Raw genomic sequence first — 19,806 nt, 5'->3', positions numbered from 1 at the left:
CTCTACACCCTCCCATGTGCTTCTTCCTCTCCAACCTGTCCAATGTAGAACATGGATCACCTCCACCACTACTCCAAAGGTGCTGGTGAGTATACAGACACAGGGAAAAGTCATAACTTAGAAATCTGTATCATGCAGACATACTTTTTCATACTCTTTGTGGGGTTGGACAGTTTCCTCCTGACTGTGATAGCCTACAACTGGTTTCTGGCCATTTGCCATTCCCTGCACTATATGGTCATTGTGAACCTTCAGCTCTGTGGACTGCTGGTTCTGGTAACATGGAATATCAGTGTCCTGCTTTCCATGTTACACTGCTTGATGGCGTCACAACTGCCCTTCTGCAGAGACTTGAAAATCCCCCACTTGTTTTGTGACCTTAACTAGGTGGTCCAACTTGTCTGTTCTGACACCATTCTTAATGACACGGTGATGTATTTTGCAGCAGTCCTGTTGGGTGGTGGTTCCCAGGCTGGTGTCCTTTGCTCTGACTCTAAGATAATTTTTTCCATATGTGGAATCGCATCAGCTCAGGGGAAGTATAGAACATTTTCTGCATGTGCATCTCACCTCGCAGTTGTCTCCCTATTTTATTGTACAAGCCTAGGTGTGTACCTCAGCTCTGCTGCTACCCACAGCTCACAGTCAAGTGCCACAGCCTCAGTGATGTAGGCCATGGTCACCCCCATGCTGAAGCCCTTTGTCTATAGTCTGAGGAACAAAGACATAAAGGAAGCTCTGAATGTGCTCTTCAGGGTAAAGCAATAAAATGCCACTTTTCAAGAAATGCCTGGGATTCTAGGGCTCTATGCCTAACAGCCAGAAATTGTGATTCTTCAATCAGATCACGAAAGAAATTAAACCTATTCATATGCTGGAATTTTAATGTTTTAAATTTTAACCACTTTATTGAATTTAAATAACTCACTTTATCAACCTTTCTGCTCCCTCCAATATCCAACAATTTTTCCTTTTGTTGTTTTCCTAATTTCTCAAGGTTATTCCCAATCTTGGATCAGAAACAATTTGGAGATTCTCATTTGCTTCTTTCAGTGATGAGTTGTACTTGTTTTATGGGATAAATTAAATTTCACAGCTTAGGATATTTATATAATTGTGTTGTATAGGAAATTCTGAGACCACAGTTTTTTTCACTTTTATGTCTACCGTTCTTTTCTATATCACTACCTTAACTGATCTTCCTGATAATGTAGACATTAACATATAGTTTGTTTCATAGCTGGTGGTGGGGTGTCATTGTTTTCATTAAGATCCTGTTCTCTTATCAGCTCAGCATCCAGAGTATCCCTGGTGCAGAGTTGTGAGGCAAAAATTGCTTATCAAAAACATGCTCTAGGGAGATGTCATCACAATGGTGGTGTGAAAGGATCCCTTTGTCTCTCCCCTTCAATCTACAGTGAGTAAAACATCCAGAGTCAAAAAAAGTTACATTGTCCAACACGTCAGGATGCCAGAGATCCATACACAGATACATGTGAAGGTGGCTTGATTGGAGCACACAGAGGAGGATAAACGGTGGCACAGCAGAGGTGGTGCCCAGGATCCTGGGTTTTTGCCACAGTGGCTGAGCCAGCCACCCTCAGGCCCAGAAAACACAGTGGACAGTAGAAAAGATGCACAAGTGAGTCAACCCTCTTGATTGCACTGGTGCCTATGGTCACAGGGAGCACAGCAGCAGCAAGGAAGAACCTCACAATCCTGGGCCTCCAACTGCAGCCCAGAGCCTGGTAGCAGCAATGGAGGCAGGCATACAAATCTGTCCTCCCAATGGTGGTATCACCTGCAGCCACAAGGAAAAAGGCAACATTGGAGGTGGAGTCCCATGGTCCAAGCTCCCTCCCAAAAATTTCCTTTTCCATGCAATGGAAACAGTGCTTCTGATGCAGAGGATCTTGGATGTGAGAAAGACAATATTCATGTCTGCAGCCTTGGCACTGAAGACAACAGCTACAGTGACAGAGGCAACAGCAAGACATCCATGATCCCCAAAGGTGCAGCCTGTGAAGATGACAGTACTAGCAACATCCTTAATAGAGGCAATGGAGAGTGGAAAATGCTGATCTTTAAAACTATCCAGAGGAAATACAGGTAAGAGAAAACAAAAACTAGTGCTATCAAGCCACTTGGTGAAAAGAAAGAGAAAGAGCTGTATTATCCAAATGTTTGAAGAGTTAGAATTTAAAAAAAAAGTCTTACCTAACTAAGAAAAGTGTTTGCTACAGCAAATGTGCTGGCAGAGGAATAATTCATTAAGTGCCACAATAAGCCATGGTAACACAGAATCATAAAAATCTTCCACAAACCAAACATAAATTCATGGAAGAGTGTGAACTAACTGAGGAATAATTCAAAAAATGTCATGAAGAATCTCAACATGTGGGGCCTGGCCCAGTGGGGCAGCAGTTAAGTTCACATGTTACGTTTTCTGGAAGCCTGGGGTTTGCCGGTTTGGATCCCGGGTGCAGACATGGCACCACTTGGCAAAAACCATGCTGTGGTAGGCATCCCACGTATAAAGTAGAGGAAGATGGTCATGGATGTTAGCTGAGGGCCAGTCTTCCTCAGCAATAAGAGGAGGATTGGCAGCAGTTAGCTCAGGGCTAATCTTCCTCAAAAAAAAAAAAAAAAGAATCTCAATATGCTATGACAAAACTCAAAAGCAGTTCATTAAGTTCAAGAATAAAATTAATGAACAAAAGAAATACTTTACTAAAGAGATTGAAGCAAAAAGAACTAAATAGAAATTATGGAGCTGAAGAAGTCAATAAATGAGAGGAAGAATGCATTAGAAAAAAGTAGCAATAGAGCAGATCACATGGAAGAGAGAATCAGTGACCTCGAAGATGGAAATCCAGAGGTAATGCAGGTAGAAGAGGAGTGAGAACTAAGATTTTAAAATAACGTAGAAATTCTATGAGAATTATCTGACTCAATTAGAAAAGGCAACATAAGGATAAGGGGGAACCCAGAAGGAGAAGAGAGAGAAGAGGAAGAGAGTGTTTTAAATGATATAACAGCTGAGAACTTCTCCTATATTGGGAAGGAACTAGATATACAAATCCATGAAGTTAAAAGAATACTAAATTATCCCAATGCAAGAAGGATTTCTCCAGGACATGTTATATTAAAATTGTCAAAGGTAAATGATAAAAAAAAAGACTATTAAAGGCATCCAGGTGGAAAAAAAACCATAACACACAAGGGAACTGCCATTAGGCTATCAGCAGACATCTCATAAGAAACTCTAGAGACCAGGAGAGAGTGGAATGATATATTCACAATATTGAAAGATAAAACCTTTCAGCCAAGAATACTCTATGCAGTAAAGTTACCTTTCATATATGAAGGAGAAATAAAGGCTTTGCTAGAAGAACAAAAGCTGAGGGGGTTCATCACGACTAGACTTGTCTTACAAGAAATCATGAAAAGAGCTCTCCTACCTGAAACAAAAAATGCAAAGGTATATGAAACTTTGAGCAAGATGATAAACAAAATCATAAAATTTCAACTCTATGTCAGAATGGATTAATAAACACTTAATTATAACAAAGACTAAAGAAAAAGGAAGCATTAAATACAACTATAATCACTTTAATTTCATAATTAACTCACAATATAAAAACGGATAACAGGGGCTGGCCTGGTGATGCAGCAGTTAAGTGTGCACATTCTGCTTCTCTGTGGCCCAGGGTTCACCAGTTCGTATCCTGAGTGCGGACATGGCACTGCTTGGCAAGCCATGCTGTGATAGGTGTCCCATGTATAAAGTAGAGGAAGATGGGCATGGATGTTAGCTCAGGGCCAGTCTTCCTCAGCAAAAAAAGAGGAGGATTGGCAGTAGTTATCTCAGGGCTAATCTTCCTCAAAAAAATAAACGCATAATTTGTGTCAACAAAAACAAAGAAAAGGAAGAGGCAAAGGACAGAACCTGCATAGGCAAATGAAGATGAGATGCTATCAGCAAAAAAAGGGCTATCTTATCCGTGAGAGCTTTTATACAAACCTCATGGTAACCACAATATAAAAATTCAGAGCAGAGACACAAAACATGAAAAAAGAGACAACTGAGAAACACATCACGGAAAACCAGAAAACTGAAATACAAGACAGAAACACAAGGGAAAGCAAACAATGGTAATACAGAGCAACCAGAAAACAAGATAAAATGGCAGCATTATGTCCTCATATATCAATAATCATTCTAAATATGAAATGGAGTGACTGGATGGATTGAAAAACAAGAGCTAACATATGCTGCCTCCAGCAGAATCATCTCAGCTCTAAAGAAAAACATAGGCTTAAAGTAAGGGATGGAAGATGATACTCCAAGCAAATGGCAGACAAAAGAAAGCAGTGCTGACCTACTTATATCTGACAAAAATGATGTCAAGCCAAAAAAGATGAGAAGAGACAAAGATGGGCATTAAATAGTGACAAAAGAGAAAATCCACCAAGAAGACATACCATTTATTAATATATATGCACCTAACATACGATCACCAAATTATATAAAGCAACTATTAACAGACCTGAAGGGAGAAATTGACAGCAACACAATGATACTAGGGGAATTTAACATCCCACTTACATCAATAGATAAATTATCTAGAAGAAGCATCACCAAGAAGACATTGGCCTCAAATGAAACATTAGACCAGGTGGACTTGATAAATATATAGACCATTCCATCCAAAAACAGCAGAATACAGATTTTTGTCAAGTGCACATGAAACCTTCTCAAAGACATACCACATGTTGAGAAGCAAAACAAGTCTCAACAAATTTAAGATTGAAATCATATCAAGCATCTTTCCAACAACGATAGAACGAAACTAGAAATCAACTACATTTGTGAAAAAGTCACAAATATTTGGAGACTAAACAATGTGCTACTGATCAACTACTAGATCAATAAACAAATCAAAGGACAAATAAAAAATACCTGAAGGCAAATGAAAATTAAAATATTTGATACCAAAATCTATAAGATGCAGCAAAAGAAGTACTAAGAGGGAAGTTCATAGCAGTACAGCCCTACCTCAACAAACAAGAAAAATCTCAAATAAACATTACACCTAAAAGAACTAGAAAAAGAAGAACAAAGAAAGCCCTAAGTCAGCAGGATAAAGGAAATATTAAAAGTCAGACTGCAAATAAATGAAATAGACTAAAAAGAAAATACAAAACATCAATCAAACTAAGAGCTGGTTTTCTGAAAAGATAAGCAAAATTGATAAACCATTGACTAGATTAACTAAGAGTAAAAGAGAGCAAGCTCAAGTAAATATAGTAAGAACTCAAAGAGGAGAAATTATGATGGATACCAGAGAAATATGAAAGATTATAAGAGAATACCATGAAAAGCTATATATCGACAAATTGCGTAACCTAGAGGAAATGGATACATTCTTAGAATCATACAACCTCCCAAAACTGAATCAAGAAGAAACAGGGAGTCTGAAAATAAATTGATCACTAGTAAGAAGATTGAAACAATAATCAAAAACCTTAAAACAAAAGACCAAGACCAGATAGCTTCTCTGATTAACTCTACTAAACACTCAAAGAAGACTTAAAACCTATCCTTCTCAAACTATTCAAAAAAATTGAAGAAGATGGGTCTCTTCATAACTCATTTTACAAGGACAACGTTACCCTGATACCAAAACCAGACAAGGACAACACAGAAAAGGAAAATAGGCCAATATCACTGATGAACATACATGCAAAAATCCTCATCAAAATATTAACAAATCAAATGCAACAATACTTTAAAAAGATCATATGCCACAATCAAGTGGGATTTATTCCAGGGATGCAGGATAGCTCAACATCCAAAAAATAATCAATGTGATACATCACATTAACAAGATAAACAATAAAAATTACATGATCATCTCAATAGATGCAGAGAGAACATTTGACAAGATTCAGCATCCATTTATGATGAAAACCTCAATAAAATGGATATAGAAAGAAAGTACCCCAGCATAATAAATGCCAAATACAAAAAAGCCAAAGCCAACATTATACTCAATGGTGAAAACCTGAAAGCTATGTCCCTAAGAACAGGAACACGACAAGAATTCCCACTGTACCACTTTTATTCAGCATAGTGTTGGAAATCCTAGCCAGAGCAATTAGACAAGAAAATGAAGTAAAAGGGGTCCACACTGGAAACAAAAAAGTAAAACTGTCATTATTTGCACATGACATGATTTTATATATAGAAAACCCTAAAGAATCCACCAAGAAACTATTAGAAATTATAAACAGGTAAAGTTTCAGGGTATAAAATCAACGTACAAAAATGAGTTTTGATTTTACACTAACAATGAACTAGCAGAAAGAGAAATTAAGAATACAATCCCATTTACAACAAAAAGAACCAAATATTTGGAATATATTTAGCAAAGGAAGTGAAAGACCTGCACACTGAAAATGATAAGAACTTGTTGAAAGAAAGTGAAGAAGACACGAAGAAATGGAAAGATATTTTAGGCTCATGGGTTGGAAGAATTAACATAGTTAAAATGTGCACACTACCTAAAGCAATCTCCATACTTAATACAATCCCTATTAAAGTCCCAGTGACATTTTTTCTTATAAATAGAACAAAGAATCCTAAAATTTATGTGGAACATGAACAACCTCAAATAACCAAAGCAATCCTGAGAAAAAGGAATAAATCTGGAGGTCTCACCTCCCTGATTTCAAAGTATACTACAAAGATGTAGTAGTCAAAACAGAATGATACTGGCAGAAATCAAACACACAGATAAAAGAAACAGAACTGAGAACCCAGAAACAAACCCACACATTTATGGACAGCTAATTTTAGACAAAGAATCCAAGAACATATAATGGAGACAGAACAGTCTCTTCAATAAGTGGTATTGGAAAAACTGGACAGCCACATGCAAAGAGTGAAAGTAGACCACTATCTTATACCATACACAAAAATTACTCAAAGTGGATTACAGATTTGAATGTAAGACCCGAAACCATAAAAATCCTAGAAGAAAACATAGATCCTATGCTCTTTGACATGAGTCTTAGCAGTATCGCTTTAGATCTGTCTCCTCAGGGAAGGGAAATGAAAGAAAATATAAACAAATGTGACTACATCAAACTAAAAAGCCTCTGCACAGCAAAGAATAGCATCAACAAAATCAAAAGACAGCCTATCAATTGGGAGAAAGATATTTTCAAATCACATATCTGATGAGGACTTGATATCCAAAGTATATAAACGCTCATACATCTCAACTACAATTAAACCAAACAACCCAATTAAGAAATGGGCAGAGGGGCTGGCTCCATGGCCGAGTGGTTAAGTTCGCGTGCTCCACTACGGCGGCCCAGGGTTCGGATGCTGGGCGCTGACATGGCACTGCTCATCAGGCCACGTTGAGGCGGCATCCCACATCCCACAACTGGAAGGACATGCAACTAGGATATACAACTATGTACGGGTTTGGGGCGGGGGAGGGGGGTTGGGAAATAGAGCAGAAAAAAATTGGCAACAGTTGTTAGCCCAGGGGCCAATCCTTAGGGGGAAAAAAAAAGAAAGAAATGGGCAGAGAATCTGAGCATTTTTCTAAAGAAGATATGCAGATGGCCAACCAGCACATGAAAGATGTTCAACATCACTAGGGAATTGCAAATCAAAACCATAATGAGATATCACCACATCCCAATCAGAAGGGCTATCATTAACAAGACAACAAATAACAAGTGTTGGAAAGGATGTGGAGAAAAGGCAATGCTTGTACACTGCTGTTGGTAATGTAAATCGGTGCAGCCACCATGGAAAACAGTATGAAGCTTCCTCAAAAAATTAAAAATAGAACTACCATAGGATCCAGCTATTCCACTTCTGTGTATTTATCCAAAGAACACTAAAACACTAATTCAGAAAGATATATGCACCCCCATGTTAATTGTGACATATTTAAAATAGAAAAGCTATGTAAACAATCTAAGTGCCCACTGACAGATGAATGGAAAGAAAAGATGTGGTATATATATATACAATGGGATACTACTCAGTCATGAAAAAGAATAAATCTTGCCATTTGTGACAACATGGATAGACATTTTAGGGCATTATGCTAAGAAAAATTTCGGACAGAGAAAGACCAATACTGTATGATTTCATTCATATGTGAAGATAAAACAACAACCAACAAACACTTGTATGTAGGGAACAGATTGGTTACCTGTGGGGAAAGGAGGTTGGGGGAGGGCAAAAGAGGTAAAGGGGAACACTTGTACAGTGATGGATGGCAACTAGAATTTTGGTCATGAACACAATGTAGTCTACATAGAAGTAAAATATAATGATGTACACTTGGGCCAACCTGGTAGTGCAGCATTTAGGTTTGTGTGCTCCACTCTGTGGCCCGGGGTTCAGATCCCATGTGTGGACATACACATTGCTTGTCAAGCCAAGCTGTGACAGGCATCCCACATTTGAAGAAGAGGAAGATGGGCACAGACGTTAGCTCAGGGCCAGTTTTCCTCAAATAAATACATAAATAAATATAACAATGTACTCCTAAATTTATATAATGTTATAAACCAATATTACAACAATAAAAACAAGAATTTTACAATACTTTTTGACAAATCTTTTCAATGAGAAAGAAATATGTTCTTATTTTCCAACTAGAATTTGAATCTTTATTATGAAATATAATAGACAGAAATAAATAAAACCTTTTTGCAAAAATAAAAGATAAAGGGAAAAACAGTTAGATATTTGAGAGATCACAAAGGTTAGTAAAGTGAAATACACAAATTGTATAGAGAAGTTGTGTCAAATAAATGGAAATTCCTGGAAATAATGAATACGCATAAGTTTAATGTCTACAATCTTTTAAAAAGAATCCCAATTTCTAGGTACAAGAATTTGAAGCCTATAATCCCGGGCCCTTATTTAGGCCAGGACAATTGGTCCTTTTTTTTCCTTGAGGAAGACTAGCCCTGAGCTATCATCTGCTGCCAATCCTTCTCTCTTCTTCTCTTTTCTTTCTTTCTTTCTTTTCTTTTTCTTTTTTTTTTTTGCTGAAGAAGGCTCACCCTGAGCTAACATCTGTGCCCATCTTCCTCTATTTTATATGTGGGACACCTGCCACAGAATGGCTTGATGAGCAGTGCATAGGTCAGCACCTGGGATCTGAACTGGCAAACCCTGGGCCACTGAAGCAGAGCACATGAACTTAACCACTGAACCATCAGGACAGCCCCAGGACAATTAGTCCTTTTATAGCCACTATCCTCAAAAATATTTCAGAGCACTGTTTACATCTTTGTTCCTCAGACTGCAGATGAATGGGTTAAGCATGGATGTGACCATGGTGTACATCACTGTGGGTTGAAGTTGAGTGTGAGCTGTGGTTAGCAGCTGAAGAAAAGTCCATTCCTAGGCCCATACAATAAAATAAGGAGACAACTGAGAAGTGAGACACATAGGTGCAAAATGCTTAGTACTTTCCTTAATCTGATCTCATTCCATGTATAGGGGAAATTATTTCAAAGTATGAGTCAATGATCTCACTCAGGGAACCACCACACAGTAGCCCAGCTGAAAAATACATACCCAGTTCATTAACAAAGCTGTCAGAACAGGCAAGTTGGACCAACTGTTTGAGTTCACAGAAATAGTGGGGTATTTCCAAGTCTCTACAGAAGTAACTTTGTAACACAACACAACACAACACAAGTAAGCTTTGTCTTAAGGAATGCAAAAAAGACACTGATGCACTAGCATACCAGAACCAGAATTCCACAAAGCTGGTGCTCCAAAATGACCACGTAGTGCAGGAGGCAGAAGATGGCTGGGTAACAGTCATAGCCATAACAGTCAGGAGAAAATCATCCAACTCTGCAAGGAGTAAGAAAAAACACATCCAGGTGATGCATCCTCCAAGGTTGTAACTTTTCTCTGGTGCCTGGATGTTTTACAGAATATTTGGGATGGTGTTAGTGGTAAAACAGATGTCTACAAAGGACAATTTTCAGAGGAAAAAGTACAAGGGCATGTGGATGTGGGAGTCAGAGCTTATGGCCAGGATGATGAGCAGGTTTCAAAACACAGTGATCAAGTACATGGAGAGGAAATGCTCAAATACAAGGGTCTGCAATTTGTGTTCTTCTGAAGGTCCCAGAAGAAGAAATTGTGAAACTCCTGTAATTTTCCTTGGCTCCATGTAGTGTATGACTACCAGGGAAGAGAAAATAACAATCTGATTAATTTTCAACAAACAAACATTACTCACATAGTTGAAATGCTACAATTTATATTTTTTAGTCAAGAAATTAATTTCATAAAGAAAATAGAGACCAGTAAGGAACAGAAAGGATCAACCTAAGTGTTGTTTTTTCATCAAAATAAACAAAATTCATCAATCTTTAGTCAGAATAAGTAAGAAAAAAAGGGAGAAGACTCAAATAAAATTAGATTGAAAGAGGAGACCTTACAACTGATACTATATAAATACTATATAAATACATAGGATACAAGAGACTACTATGAACAATCATATGCCAAAATATTAGATAACCTGGAAGAAATGGATAAATTCCTTGAAACCTACAACCTACTAAGACTGACAAGAAGAAATAAAAAATCAGAACAAACTAATAATGAACAACGAGATTGAATCAGTAGTCAAAAATCTCCCAAAACAAAAAACTCCAGGACCAAACAGCCTCATTGGCAAGTTCTACCAAACATTTAAATAGAATTATTGCCAATCCTTCTTGAACACTCTCAAAAAATTGAAGAGGAGGGACCGCTCCCAAGCTTATTCTATGGGGCCAACATTTCCCTGATGCCAAAGCCAGATAAGGACAGTAAAAGAAAAGACATCTATATACCTGTATCCCTGATGAATATAGATACAAAAATTATCAACAGATTATTAGCAAAATAAATTCAAAAACCATCAATGTGATAAAGACCATATATGACAAACCCATGGCTAACATTATACCCAAAAGTGAAAGTCTGAAATCTTTTCTTCTAAGATTGGGAACACAACAAAGATACCACTCTCACAATCTTGATTTAATATAGTTTTGGAAGCCCCTGCTAAAGCCATTAGGCAAGACAAAGAAATATGTCATCCAAATCAGAAAGAAAGAAGTAAAAGTGTCACTTTAAAAATGATGTAATTTTTTATGTCAAGAATCCCAAGACTCAACCAAAAATCTATTAGAACAAATCAATGAATTTTGTAAAGCTGAAGCTATAAAGTCAACATAGAAAAATCAGTTGTATTTTTATACGCTAATAATGGAATATCTGAAAAAAAAACCTATCCCATTCATTATAGACTCAAAAACAATTAAATACCAAAGAATAAATTTAGCCAAGGAAGTGAAAGATCTACACAACAAAAATCTACAAGACTTTATTGAAAGAAATCAAAGAAAACTAAATGAATGAAAAGACATCCTGTATTCATGAATTGGAAGATTTAGTATTGTTGAAATGTTCATACTACCCATAGCCATCTATAGGTTCAATGTAACAAGTAATAAAATTTTATTGTCTTTCTTCACAGAAATAGAAGTAACAATCCTAAAACTTGTATGGCATCACAAAAGATGCTGAAATAGCCAAAGCAATCCTGAGTAAGAATAACAAAGCTGGAGGCATCACACTTCCTGAGTTCAAACTATATTAAAAAGCTATAGAAATTTTAAAGTATTCTTTTGGCACAAAAATTGACACACAGACCAATGGAACAGGACAGAGATCCCAGAAAAAAACCCCACATACACAGCCAACTACTATTCAATGAGGGACCCAAGAGTAAAGGAGAGTCTCTTCAACAAATAGTGTTTGAAACTGGAAAAATACATGTAATAAAAATGAAATTGGACCTCTATCTAACACTACTCCCAAAAATTAACTGAAAATGGATCAAACATTTAAACATAAGACCTGATACCATTAAACTCATAGAAGAAAATGTAGGGAAGAAGCTCCTTGACATTGGTCTTGACAATGATTTTCTGTATATGACACCAAAAACAGAAATAACAAAAGCAAACATCAACAAGTGAGATTACACTGAACTTAAAAGCTTTTGCACAAGCAAAGGAAAAAAATCAACAAAATAAAAAACGACCCACAGAATGGGAGAAAATATTTGCAAACCATATATTGGATAAGAGATTAATGTCTCAAATATATTAAAAAACTCATACAACTCAATTACCAAAAAGCAAACAGTCCAATTAAAAAACTGGGTAGAGGAACTGAATAGACATTTTTCCAAAGAAGATATCCAAATGGCCAACAGGTACATGAAAAGATACTCAGCATCACTAATAATCAGAGAAATGCAATACAAATTCATAATGAGATACACCTCATACCTATCAGAATGGCTACCATAAAAAGACGAGTGGTAAGTTTTGACAAGCATAGGTAGAAAACGAAACATTTGTTTACTGTTTAGAGGGAATGCAAATTGGTTTAGGAACTATGCAAAAACAATATGGAAGTTCCTCAAAAACCTAAAAATAGAATTAACGTGATCCAGCAATCCCACTTCTGTGTACATACCCAAAGGAAATAAAAGTAGGATATCAAAGAGAAATATGTATTCCCATATCTATTGGAGCATAATTCACCATGCCAGGATATGGAAACAACCTAAGTGTTCATCAATGGATGAATATATAGAAATTATACTCAATGGAATATTATTCAGCCATGAGAAAGAGGAAAATCCTGCTATTCACAGCAACACTGATGGATCCTGAGGCCAGACAGAGAAAGACAAATACAGTCATGCACTGCATAATGATGTTTCAGTCAACAACAGACCACATGTATGATGGTGGTCCCATAAGATCAGTACCATATAGCCTAGATGTGAGGTAGGCTATACCAACTAGGTTTGGGTGAGTACACTCCATGATGGTCAAACAATGATGAAATCACCTAACGATACATTCTCAGAACACATCTTTGTTGTTAAGCAATGCATGAGTAAAGTGTATGATATCACATGCATATGGAATCCAGAAAAGCCAAACTAACAAAAATAGGGAGTAAATGATAGTTCCCGAGGACCAGGGCTTGGGGAATTGGGGAGATGTTGTTTAGGGGTGCAAACTTGCAACAAGTCCTGGAGTTCTAATGCACAGGGTATTAAATATAGACAGCAATATTGTTTACAATTATGAAACTTGCTAAGAGAGTAGATCTTGGTTGTTCCCAATACAACAAAGAAATGATAATTGTGTGGCATGATAGAAGTACTCACTATAGCTACAATGGCAATCATATTACAATATATGAATGTATCACATCAACATGTTGCATATCTTAAATGTATACAATGTTACATGCCAAATATGTCTCAATAAAAACAAAAAAAAATTCAATATTTTGTGTATAGATTCAGTCTGCTTTAGGGAATTTCTTGCACCATCTTTAATTAGGAAATTTGTCTCCCTCTCAGCTTCCCCCCTTGATGTCATGTATTCCACAGTTTTAATGAGAAACTCTTTTACTCATTTTGGGAATATGTATTGAGTGTCACCAAAGTTCCCAGCACTGCCTTGGAAATGAGTATAAGGTGCTGAAAGAGAAAACTTCCTCACATTAAGTCATGGAGAAATAATATAAGCAAATAAAAAATTATGTAACATATCAGATGGCAACAGGTGCTGTGAATAAGACAAAAGCAGGTATAAGGAGAAAGTGAAGCAAGTGCTATTGTTTTTATAGGTGTTCAGGCAAGGTCTGCAAACAAGGTGACATTTGAAAAGAGACTTCAAGGGAGAGGGTTCAGGAGCCAGGAGCATATCTGGGAAGTGTGTGCCTGGCAGGGGGAACGGCCATTGTGAAGGCCCTGAGGCAGATGCTTGATTCAGAAATTCAAGTCCAAAAAAATGAAGCCAGTGTGTCAAGGAGAATGAACAGAGAGAGAATGATGAGAAATGGTGTCGGAGAACGTTGAGGAATGGGGTGGCCTCCGTGCTGCTGTTGAAACTTCAAGTCACAGGACGTCCCTCATCCACACTATGTACGACTTGCACTTTATTCATCTGGCTGCAAAGGTGTCTTGTAGGATTAAATGAATCCTTTCTTTATTATCGTCTGTTGACTGAGTTCTGGCCTCTGTATCATAAGAGTCTCCTTGGAGTATGAGCTCAGGTACCCTTGCAATGAGGACTGCTCACATTCCAAAAGGCACACACACATATGTGTGTATACATGCGTATATGTTTATCTATTTGTACAGAGAGAGAAATGAAATGGACATGAGAAGTAGTAAAGACCTAATAAGATCAAATGGTCCCTGAGAGACTACGACGCAGAAAAGCTCCTTTGGTTCTGGTGACATTTTATGCCCTGTTCTATTCCTTTTATGCCCAGGAAAAATAATAAAAGAACAAAATTAGGTATATCTAAAACACAAAAGTAGTGTGTCGTATCAAATACCCTACATGTGGAAGACGCCAAGAGAAAAAAAGCAAAGGAAACAACCCAAAAGCTCACAAAAGGGAATATACAAAATACAATGAAAGCTGGGCATTTTTTATATGAAACAGTATAAGACTTGTTATTGTTGTACCCATGCCCTATTTATTTGACTAATTGGTTTTTATGTCATCCAGTAGGGGATGTGGCAAGCCCCTTTCTCACCTTTCTAGTGTGGCATTTTTCTTTGTTATTCTTGGGCTTTGATCTCTTATTTGACAAAACCAGTGAGCACACTCTATTGCTGTTTATGGTCTTTGTCCAACATGCAAAGGCCCTCCCAGACCATACTCTATAGATTGTGCACACATCATGGCAATCAATCCTCTCACACTGAATAACTTTCATCATCAGATTTATACCTGAGGACACTATGTCATACACAAATGTTTTCATTGACCTCTGTCTTCTCGATTATAATACAAGATCCAACAAGTAGGGCCTTCACATGCTTGTTTAGCTTTGTGTTTTCACAAAGATGTTTTCATTTATATAGAAATTAATTTAGGAAAATGAAAAGTCAGGAAATTAAAAAAATGACAAGGGGAATAAAACCATGTTAAACAGTATAGTTAGAAAACAACAGCAATAAATAAAATTAAATGAAGCATCAAACACTAACTGAATAAATGACAAAAAATAATTTAATGATATTAATATGAATTAGTAATTAAATTGGCAAGGACCTAGACATAATACAATATAAAATGTTTCTAGAATGTTCTGGCATGTAGCAGATGCTCAGCTATTATTTGTCAAATGAATCAGGAGTTAGGTCACATTATATATGGACAAGTATATGGCAAGGTTCTATTTTAATTTGGAAAGGTTGAACTGTTGATGAAAGCTGGCATAAATGGCTATCTATCTTTCAGAAAATTAGGTTTCTCCCCTCACTCAAATATCTTACAAAAAATTGGAGAGGTTATACCTCAATGTAAGAGTAACCCAAGCATTTTAGATGAGCCTCTAGAAATGACATAAAATATATGGGTGGTCAAAACTATCTTAATTAAGTTAAGAAACTCAGAAGTAAGAAAACATATATGTTTAACTAAATAAAATTAAAATTTTTTCATGGTCCAAATATGCCCCCAACACAACTGAAAAACAATAATTTGTAAAAATTACTTGAAAAGCTGATAAGAATAGACAAATGGGCATATAGTAATAACAGGTAAGTGAAAATAGTGACCAAATATATAAATCTTTGCTTAAACTCAGTTTATAGTTGAATAAAGCAAGAAGAAACCTCTTTAACTCCCATCATCCTGGGAAAAACCTTAAAGAGCTGTCACATTGATAGGGTGAGAACTTATGAACTAGTAGCAAAGGGCTCTTCTCTAATTTTGCTGGCAGAAATGTGAACTGCTACAAGGTGTTGGATGTGAAATATGAAACAAAATGGAGCCACGTGTCTAAGGGGTTTAAAATGGAGCCAGAAGCCATTAAGGAACTGGGTCTTATGCATGCCCTCGTCAGACAGAGCATGAACTTACAAACTGAGCCAGGAACCAAAAGTTCTGAGAAGAAGGCAGCTCATTACAGTGAGGACTTTTGCCTCCCTCTAGGCAGCCTTTGCAATCAATTGTACTTCGATAACTTAGCTTGCTTTCTGCCACCAACTATAGTTAGCATTCTTTGTAAGGCAACCCTCCCTTATTTGCCTTCAAAAGCCCTGATTTTTACTCCCCAGGGGGACACTATTTGAGTTTCTACCTAAATCTGTGCTCCTGTGATCCCAAATAAACACCTCTCTTCCTCTCATTTGGTTCTTTACTTTTAGGTTAATGTTGGGAAACATTCTCAATGCAGCTATAAATATTAAAAAGACAGATATTCTTTAACTCAAGGTTTTACAACATCAGGACAATTGGCATTCTGGGCCAGATCACTGTTTGTGATGGGGTCTGTCCTGTGAATTATAGGATGTTTAGAGCATACTTGACCTCCGCCCATCCTCCCCAGCATGACGGACAAAAAGCTCCCAACATTGCTCAGTGTACCCTGGGGGACCAAATCACCCCTGGTTCAATCACCATTTGAACTTCATAATTTCAACATATTTTTCTAGCATTGATATAATAGCAATTGAGTCAGAAAAAATATGAAGGTTATCAAAAGTGTGAGTGAGAAGCATAGTCATACTGATTCTGGCCCTGATATCAGTTCCCCTACATTAAACCCAGCATATATGGGGTTAAAAGCAAAGCACTCATCCCCTTTCCCTGCTTACTCCTGGGCTTCTGGCACCAGAATCCACCATCCACCAAGGAGGCAGACAACCAAGGATAGCTACCTGCAGATTCTGTTATCTCCTCCTCCTCCTTTCCACAAGCAGTGACCCAGGGCCACAGGCAGGCTGGTGGGAAAGCTCTGACCAGCAAGACCACAGGTTCCCCTTCCCTACAAGCAGCCACATTCCTTGAAACCTTCAGAACCCCTTGCCTCCCATCTTTCAGGGAGACCAGAGGAATTTGAGGGCTCACTCTTGTCTTCAGGCTGACATCACCAAAAATAAAAACCCTTTCCTTGCCATAAGGCTGGTGTTCCAGTTTTTATTCAACTGCTCTTGTGTGGTGCATAAAGAACCTATGTTCATAGCTGAAAACAATACTATGAAATATTCTGCAGCCACTGAAATCGTGAACCAACATCATAGTAGCTGATCAGAGGCAAGTCCATGAGGTACTAGTGAGTAAGAAGAAAAAGGGACAAAAGGTAGAAAAACATACTGAACTAAAACAAAAGGAGTATTTACAAAGTGCATAGGATTCTACTCATGCATTTATCTAAAAGTGTATGAATATATATGTGTGCATAATATAGGAACTGAACTTATAAAGGAAATTAAGAACTTAAGGAACAAAGTGTCAGAGAATGAAATTAGGTTAAGTATAGTGGTTTCAAAAGACAACTGTATGTAACAAAATTGAATGAAAATCTACAGTTAACATATAAAGACATGAAATAGTGATAATTTAATGACAGTAACATGGTCACTAACATAAAATTAAACTGCAAAAGTCTTAGAAATAAAAGTATAACAGAAGGCTTTTAAAATGTGGGGAGGAAGCAGTATCTCAGTTACAATTCCATTTTATATAAGGATACATCCATATCTTTTATGGGTGATCTTCAGTCAAGTGTAAATAAAAATGCCTTCCAGATGATGGCTGAAGATGAGGCAACTTTCAGAAATAGATCTAATCACAAAAGGTCAAAAGGAGCAATAAGGAATAACAGACATGTGAAAACTTATTGGAAAATGTATAAACTTTGGTGTATTAGCATTAATGATGCAGATCTTTCACTATCATTTCTGTCTAAAGCAATGAGTTGCAAGTGAAGAATGATAAAGTGACAGCTGAATTCTTTCAGAAAATGATGAAAAGCAATGGAACAAATGTATTATGACTCACTGATAGATCTGACCACACAAAATTTATATACACTCACAATTCCCCTCCAAGCACATCTATAAATACATAAAAGAACTAGATGGCCAGCAGCCAATGTGTGAAAAAATATTCCAATTCTTTGTTGAAAGAATTCAATAAAAACCAAGAATAAAAGTACCTCATCCCAAGATATAAAAGCAAAGGACTCACATGGATAATTTGCCGTAAGAAAATAAATGACTAACAAAGACACATATATGTTCTACATCACAGGTAATGAAATAATTGCAAAGTAAAACTGGTTAGCACACTGATTTTGAACTATTAAAATTTTTTTTTCATGTGAATACCCAGAGAGAGAGAAGATACTGGGAAATGTGTGTCTCACGTACTGCTGTTATAAGGATGTTTTTGCAAACATTCTTTGTTCTGGATCTTCTTCATCAATACAGAAACATAGGCAAATATGCCCCATCTCAAAATTCTTTTTAAAATGCGCTCACTTCACTTTAAATCCCTCCATGTCTAACATCGTGTTTCTCTACTCCAGTTAGTTGATAAGATCCTTGGACTTAAGCTCTACTTTTACTGGAGGCACTTTATGCCTCTTGTTTCCTCTTCAGGTTGGACTTCCACTACTATCACATAATTGGCATCACTGAACCTTGCGTTACTGATTTCAATGTTCACTTCTCTTTTTAGCCTCATAAAAACACATTGATATACTAATCAAGCAGGCAAGCAAACACAGTGACCTCTAGGCTCTGGGCTATGCTGGACTGGCTCTCAGGTGACCTCAGGTAAACGTTTTTGGCCTCCATTCTCTTTTATCCTCTCCTGCAGTGTCTATTGGGCCCTCAGACTCACCTGGATGGGATCTCTGAGAGCATGGTTTCCATGTGGAAGTCTGAATTCCTCTCTGGATGGTTAATGATGGGGATTGAAGCTCTCACCCAGACAAAACAGCAGGAAGGGGTCAAGCATTGGTCCAGAACCAGACTCAGGAGTGCAAAAGAAACAACCATGACTCCTACAACCCAAACTGCAAACCCTGAGGGACTGAGCAGAGGAGATATTTACAGCTCCCTATGTCTGCTCATTAGGCACATTTTCCTCTTGTTACTCCAACCTCCAAGCACATGATGTCCCTGTGGGATGCTGATCTGGGCAGAAAGGAATTTTTCCTGCAGTTTCTCTGTTCCCAGGAGACCAGGTTCTAAGCCAGGTAAACTCAGTTGTTATTACTCCTTCTCCATTGAATCAGCTGCCTTCCAGAGGTAAACTCCCAGCACCTTATCCCAACCCTGTTTTCTCTGAAGTCTAAGACTGAGGACTCTAACTCCCTACTCATCAGTCTAACTCCCTACTCATCAAAATATTGGATCATCAACATATTGACTGGTGGTAAGAACAAAACCTATAATATCCTTAAAATATTATTATTCCCCTCTTTATGAGAGGGACAACTTTGTTTCTTTAATATAAAACTTTGGACACTACACTCCTTGGCTTCTGACACTCTTGCCAAAACTATTAAGAATGTTCTATCTCAAGTTAAAAGCCATCTTTGATTCCCTTTCTATAAAAGATTTTAATTATAGAAGATATATTTAGATATTTTATGCACCGTAACCTAGCTTAGCACATTGTAGGGATCGCCCAGTTTAATCTTTAGAAAAGCCCATTCTGTGAGGTAGTACTATCATGCATTCCATTCTCAGGAATGAGGCTCAGAGGGATTTAATGTTCTACTCAAAGGTAAACTGAATACACATTGGAGGCTTGACTGGAATTCTGTTAGGATGCTTCCAGTTCTCAAACTCTGAGACAGAGATAATTTTGCCCATGGGAATATTCAATGATGAGTGAAGG

General features: G+C 37.3%; 1 pseudogene; it reads left to right on the top strand.

The window, feature by feature from the left end:
* Positions 1-5: 5 nt before the first annotated feature.
* On the top strand, positions 6-2,113 carry LOC138918596 (olfactory receptor 1571-like; annotated as a pseudogene).
* The last annotated feature ends 17,693 nt before the right edge of the window (positions 2,114-19,806 follow it).

Source organism: Equus caballus, chromosome 17, assembly GCF_041296265.1.
Source record: "Equus caballus isolate H_3958 breed thoroughbred chromosome 17, TB-T2T, whole genome shotgun sequence".
Classification (NCBI taxonomy): domain Eukaryota; kingdom Metazoa; phylum Chordata; class Mammalia; order Perissodactyla; family Equidae; genus Equus; species Equus caballus.
This window is presented reverse-complemented; position numbering and strand designations above follow the sequence as displayed.